The 6,128-nt window shown below is 41.8% G+C and overlaps 1 protein-coding gene and 1 long non-coding RNA gene across 2 annotated transcripts in view; both read right to left on the bottom strand.

Moving 5' to 3' along the window:
- Positions 1–6,128, bottom strand: part of wars2 (tryptophanyl tRNA synthetase 2, mitochondrial) — a 44,942-nt gene that overhangs the window by 32,696 nt on the left and 6,118 nt on the right. The window lies entirely within an intron of this gene.
- LOC147252474 (uncharacterized) overlaps positions 3,242–6,128 on the bottom strand; it is a 5,345-nt gene continuing 2,458 nt past the window's right edge. The window contains exon 3 of the long non-coding RNA XR_015118758.1: positions 3,242–3,647. This is a non-coding gene — a long non-coding RNA (uncharacterized LOC147252474). The remainder of the gene's footprint in view (positions 3,648–6,128) is intronic.

The following is a 6,128-nucleotide window of genomic DNA, read 5'->3' on the forward strand; positions in this document are numbered from 1 at the left end:
TGCTCGTACTCCGGTGGAAACTAAATTCAGCTTTTTAGTGTATGCATGTCACTTTTTTCTTGTCAAGACTGTCATCTGGCAGGGCTTTGAAGTTGAACTTTCCATTTAAAACTGACGTATTCTTTTCCATGTTAGTCCTACCTTAACGCTCATCTGCTCTCAGTTTTTTTGTTTTTTTGTTTATGAGCTGCAACTGGCTGTATCTCGTGTGTCTGACAAGTGGTGCCTTCACTTCTGGTTTTCCACGAACTACGGCATGGCCAAAAAGCAAAAGGGTCAAAAAGCACCGTGCACATTAATCACGATAAAAAAAATATTATCAGCGCTATAGGGACGTTGGGTTAACAAGTTAATAAAGCATTAACACTGACCCCTATAATTTTTATATTATTTATGCATGTTTCTTTTAAATAAATATTTTTCATCTTAAGCCAAATATGTGTTTATGTCAGTAAAATGGCTTTTATTCTCACCATGCATACAACACATGTTTTTACAAATTGTGAAGTCATAGAAACTTCCACCATCATGGTGCTTATATGCAGGGTAATGCAGTTCCGATAAAATATTCATGGCCGGAACGGAGTTCCGTTAAAAAAGGGAGGAGAAGGGAGCTGTCAAAATCCCATATTAAATAAAGAAAACAACGTCTGATGGCGGTTTCACACTGAACACGGCAGATGCGGCGCACTGCCCGGGGTGGGGCGCAGGCACGCGCAGCGCTACCACGTTGCTGGGCTTGGTTTGCGCTTATGTGACGTCACAGCGCTACACAATGAATGGACTTCCCCCGCGCAGCCTGCACCTTTCGCGTTCAGTATGAAACCGCCTTGACACAGAGTCATGCCCATCAGCGCATCTCCGCATGCGAGGCGTTTCTGGTTGGCTAACAGATGGACATGTGGGTCACGTTACCAGCATTGTTGGTTTTGATTAGTTAAAACCACATGTGTTCTGCTTTCACGGAATGAAAAAAAGAGAACGAAAACAAAACAGAGGGCAAAATCAAATTAGTAATTCTTCTTGAAATTTTCCATGTTTTGTGTTGTGTCACTCACTGTAAAGTGTAAATTGATATTTTGCAAAATAAATCATTGAGTGATATTGATGATCTGTTTTTTCATGTACGCATGTCTGCCTGTTCCCTGTTGTTAGCGCTGTAGTGGGCAGTTACTGTAAAAAGCAGTTTTCAAAGTATTTCCAGGGGTAGCGCGGGAAGGGTGGGGCTATGGAGGCTGCAGTTGTGTGGGGAATAGACACCCGAAAACTGTAATAAAAATCACCCAAAACCGATTAAAAAACCATAAAACTTCGGCAGCGGCGCGCACCCTTTGGGCGTGTGCTTTTTTTTTTTAACACACGCCCAAAGGGCGTACAGTTCCAGCAAGACTTATAAGCAGGGGTGAAAGTGGCTTAAATGTCAGATTCCAGGAAAACTCCCTAAACTCAATATGCAAAGATGTGTGTGCTGGAAATGTTCATTAATGACAAACATATCGAAAATCCAAGTATTTGTAATGTTAAACATTTTTTAAAAAACTATATGTTAGTGAGCCGGAAAGGGCCGGAACGCAGTTTCGGTAAAATATTCACGGCCTTAATGGAGTTCCGTTAAAAAAAGGAGGAGAAGGGAGCTGTCAATTACACGGTGGTGCAGTGGTAAGCACTGTCGCCTCACAGCAAGAAGCGGGTTCGAGTCCCGGCTCGAGCACAGAATCTTTCTGTGTGGAGTTTGCATGTTCTCCCCACGCTGTGTGATTGGATACTCGAAATTGACCATAGGTATGAATGTGAGTGTGAATGATTGTTTGTCTATGTATGTTGGCCCTGTGATGGACTGGCGACCTGTCCAGGGTGAACCCCGCCTCTCGCCCGTTGCCGCTGGGATAGGCTCCACCCCCCCCCCGCGACCCTTAACAGGAATAAGCAGAAGACAATGGATGGATATATATTAGTAGTACCAAGTGAACTGATGGCTTATCTGGATAGCATAGACTGTCCTAAAAAAAAAAGAAAAAAAGAAAAGAAACTAGGTGCATGTGGAGATTGACCTTATAATGACCAAGATAATGGTTTAAAGGCAAATTATGTAAAATTATCCCAAAATCCGCTCGGGGCTCTAAGGGTTAATGGGAAATATGATTTTCCTAATTACAGAAAATATTGCTCTTACAATTTCCTCCAAATTGCACTATATTACTGGATATCTTCTTAATCTCTAAATATGTACATAAATAAATAAGTGCTCTCCTACTGGAAAGAGGTACAAATAAAATTATACTGAAAATGAGTTATATATTCAGCTAATTCTGACATATCTTTTACTTGACAAACAATAGCAGCTGAATGGAGCACCAAGTGAAACATAGGACAGGCTGCTGGCTAGTTCTTGGCCTCAAGATCTGCCTTCTATCTTAAGCCGCTTTCTCTTAACTTTCTCAAACTGGGCAGGCTCAACAGCGTGATGAAGATTTCATTGTCTTTAGGTTTAGGTTTGTTATTAGGGACATTTTTGTTGTGGCTTCCCTATTGAATGTTTTGGCCTGACGTTTACCAATCGGGAGTTCGATTCTGAATTTCTAGCAGCACGGATGCAGTGCCACTCTTGATCCTCTACATAGCTGCAATTTCAAGCTGCCCACCCAACTTTGTTAACTTCCTCAGGTTCTTCTTTATGGTCGTTGTCTTTAGGTTTATGTATTGCTATCACATGCCAGTATAGTACATGTTTATATTGTGTCCTTTTCTTGTCTGGTTTTGAGATCAGGAGCCTACACAGTTTTATTTTGAAAACTGACAGGATATGCAAAGCAATTTGTGTGAATATTTCTTGTCTGCTCTGTGTTGGCTAATGCACCACCCCTCAAAAATAGCTGGGAATAGTTGTGTCCAGTGGCAAGGAACCAGCTATGAATCAGAAACGTCACAATGACCGGCTGGTTACCAGTCAGGCCAGGCACGCTGAAAACCATCTTAATCCATTCCGTGGTCCAGTATTCAGTGAATCCCTGTTAATACTCGGTTGTTCAGTTATTTGCATAGTTTTGTACAAATGATGGCTTTTAAATTTTCTGTGTAAACAAGCTCGGGGTCTCTGAAGGGGGAAAGCAAAAACACCTGCCTACACTGCAGTTTATAAAGGTATCTTCCCAGTATTTGCCAGAATGAAGTAACTTTTATTTATTTGAACAATAAATCAAGTTCCAAGGAGGAACAGAGAAAGCAAAACACAGCTGCCTCACAAACATCTCACTAAAATTCAGAACATCTGACAGAGGTCACACTTCATCTTTGTATCAGTCTGCTAAGGTTCAGTGACTAAACACAATTTCCAGTGTGTAAAGGCCTACAAAAGAGTGTCCTGTTTGACGCACATCACACCTCAGGGCATTGTGAGTGTTTGCACTCAGCCCTCCACATTTGGAGAAAATTAAAACACATGAAAACCCAACACTTCATCTCTGATGTTATTGCTGGTAATGAAGCACTGCTGCGATGCTTTTTGAGTCCCCCCTCAAGTCGCACACCTCTTCAAGTCTCCGGGGGCTTCCTCTTAACAAAACACAGACGTGAGTGTGCATTCAATGTTACAGCTCGTACATCACGCAGCAACAGGACTTGGGTTGGATGGGTGAGGTTTCTAAAATCTGTGTAAAGTAATAATAAAAATGTGTTGAGAATTGTGTTAGAGAACTGTGTCATTAACCTCACAGCCACATATGAATGATTAAAAACATTGCAGTATACAAAACAGGCCTTTAAAAGATGAAAAAAATGCCCTTTTTCTCTGCTCTGAGACTGGGGGATGGAACAGGAAAGACCACACTCAACATACATGCATCCTTTTAAATCCACTGAAAAAAAAAAGTCCTTTATTTTCTTAACCGCTTAAATAAATGGTGTTTTCTGATGAGGATAAAAAGAAGTTTGATGAAGCCAGCATTTATCTTGTAGAAAGAAAAATAAGCTTGTACCCAGCATGTTTTAAGTTTTGTTGGATAAATTATTTTGAAATATATATATAGGTAAGGAGCTATGCCATTGACAGTATGGCATTTTAGTCACGTAAATTTACGTCACACACAAGTAACTTAGTGTCAGTCAGCTACAGATACAGTACCTGCAGATATTCAGACTGCTTCATGTTTGGACTGATGAATTTTACCAAATTATAACAATTTCAGCCATTCTGTATGGTATTCTGTAAATAATACAATATACTGTATTGTTCTAATGACAGTCACTGAGCTTCCAAGAAAGTTTCTGTAATGTTAACAACATAAGGACAACAGTCCCACAATTTGAAATCCCTAAAATCCAAACTGTTAATCAATTAATCAATAAAGTTATCTTTTCATTTAGAGTTGACAACTGAAATGGTTAACATTTTTCGAGTCTATTTTTTTTACCATTTGAATTACACTGCTGCTGGAGGAGGCTACAGACCTAAAGAGGCTCAAGCTGCCACCCTGGTATCGTTCTCTTCCCCTTCCTCTCCCTCTTTATCTCTGCCCCTTTTTTAATATACAGGAAGACAAAGTATCATGATGTTACACTAATAACAAAGTCACTGCTAATAATAAAAGCTGTGGATTCTATGATGATTACAAGATAATCCATCATTGTCTTCTGCTTATTCCTTACTAGCAAGGGTCGCAGGGGGCTGGAGCCTATCCCAGCATCTACGGGCGAGAGGCGGGGTTCACCCTGGACAGGTCGCCAGTCCATCGCAGGGCCAACATACAGAGACGAACAACCATTCACACTCACATTCATACCTACGGTCAATTTAGAGAATCCAATCAGCCTAGTCCCCAAATTGAATGTCTTTGGACAGTGGGAGGAAGCCGGAGTACCCGGACAGAACCCACACAGGCACGGGGAGAACATGCAAACTCCACACAGAAAGATCCCGCGCCCGAGCCGGGACTCGAGCCCGGAACCTTCTTGCTGTGAGGCCACAGTGCTTACCACTGCACCACCGTGCAGCCGATTACAAGATAATTAACTGTATAATAGGACAACCTAATGTAATAAGCTTTTAAATCATTTTTAAATAACATGAAAGAAAGCTCTACAGTTTTAGATTTTATTTAAATCATTAAAAAGACAACCCACCCCAAAAAACTTTGATAATCATGAACTTTCTGTACTGGACTTAAAGTATTTATTTTGCCATTACAGATGTGCACACTTCTTGGTTTACAGGCCTTTTGGGGAAACAAACAGGTTATCTTACCCTCCTGCATTGTGCTCCACATTCATTAGAAGTACCCTGATGATGGTGGGGACCAAAGAGGCTTCAACATCCAATTTAAAAAACTAAAAGAAGTTGTTTATCTTGTCTTTATTTTTTCTTATTTTACATGTTGTGTTTATAATGTGTTTTAATGTAAAGATTGATTAAATGATTGATTAATGAATGAATGATTTATTTATTTATTAATTAATTAATTACAGGGTACTGGAGAGGAGGGTCAGGGTGATAGTTGAACCTCAGATTTAGAAGGAGCAGTGTGGTTTTCATCTGTGGATCACAGCTCTTCACCCTCGCTGGAGGGGGCATGGGAGTTTGCCCGACCAGTCCACATGTGGTTTGTGGATCTGGAGAAGGCTTATGACCGTTTTCCCAGGGGCATCCTGTGGGGGGTAACTCCGAGAGTATAGTGTGGATGGGCCGTTCGGTCTTTCTACCAAAGGAGTGAGTGTGTGGTCAGCGTTGCCGGCAGTAAGTCGGACTTGTTCCCGGCAAGGGTTGGACTTCGCCAAGGCTGCCCTTTGTCACCAGTTCTGTTCATAACCTTTACAGACAGAATTTCTAGGCGCAACCAGGTGGTGGAGGGGGTCAAGTTTGGTGGCTGGACGATGTCGTCTCTGCTTTTGCAGATGATGTTGTCCTCTTAGCTCCATCAGGCCACAACCTACAGCTCTTGCTGAGACAGTTCGCAGCCAAATGTGAAGGGGCTGGGATGAGAATCAGCACCTCCAAATCTGAGGCCATGGTCCTCAGCCGGAAAAGGGTGGTTTGCCCACTCCGGGTTGGGGGGAGGTCCTACCCCAGGTGGAAGAGTTTAAGTATCTCGGGGTCTTGTTCACGAGTAAGGGTAGGATGGACCGGGAGATTGAAA

This window comes from Aulostomus chinensis, chromosome 12 (genome assembly GCF_037954235.1).
Source record: "Aulostomus chinensis isolate RoL2024-O1b breed Wild chromosome 12, RoL_Achi_v1.0, whole genome shotgun sequence".
Classification (NCBI taxonomy): Eukaryota; Metazoa; Chordata; class Actinopteri; order Syngnathiformes; family Aulostomidae; genus Aulostomus; species Aulostomus chinensis.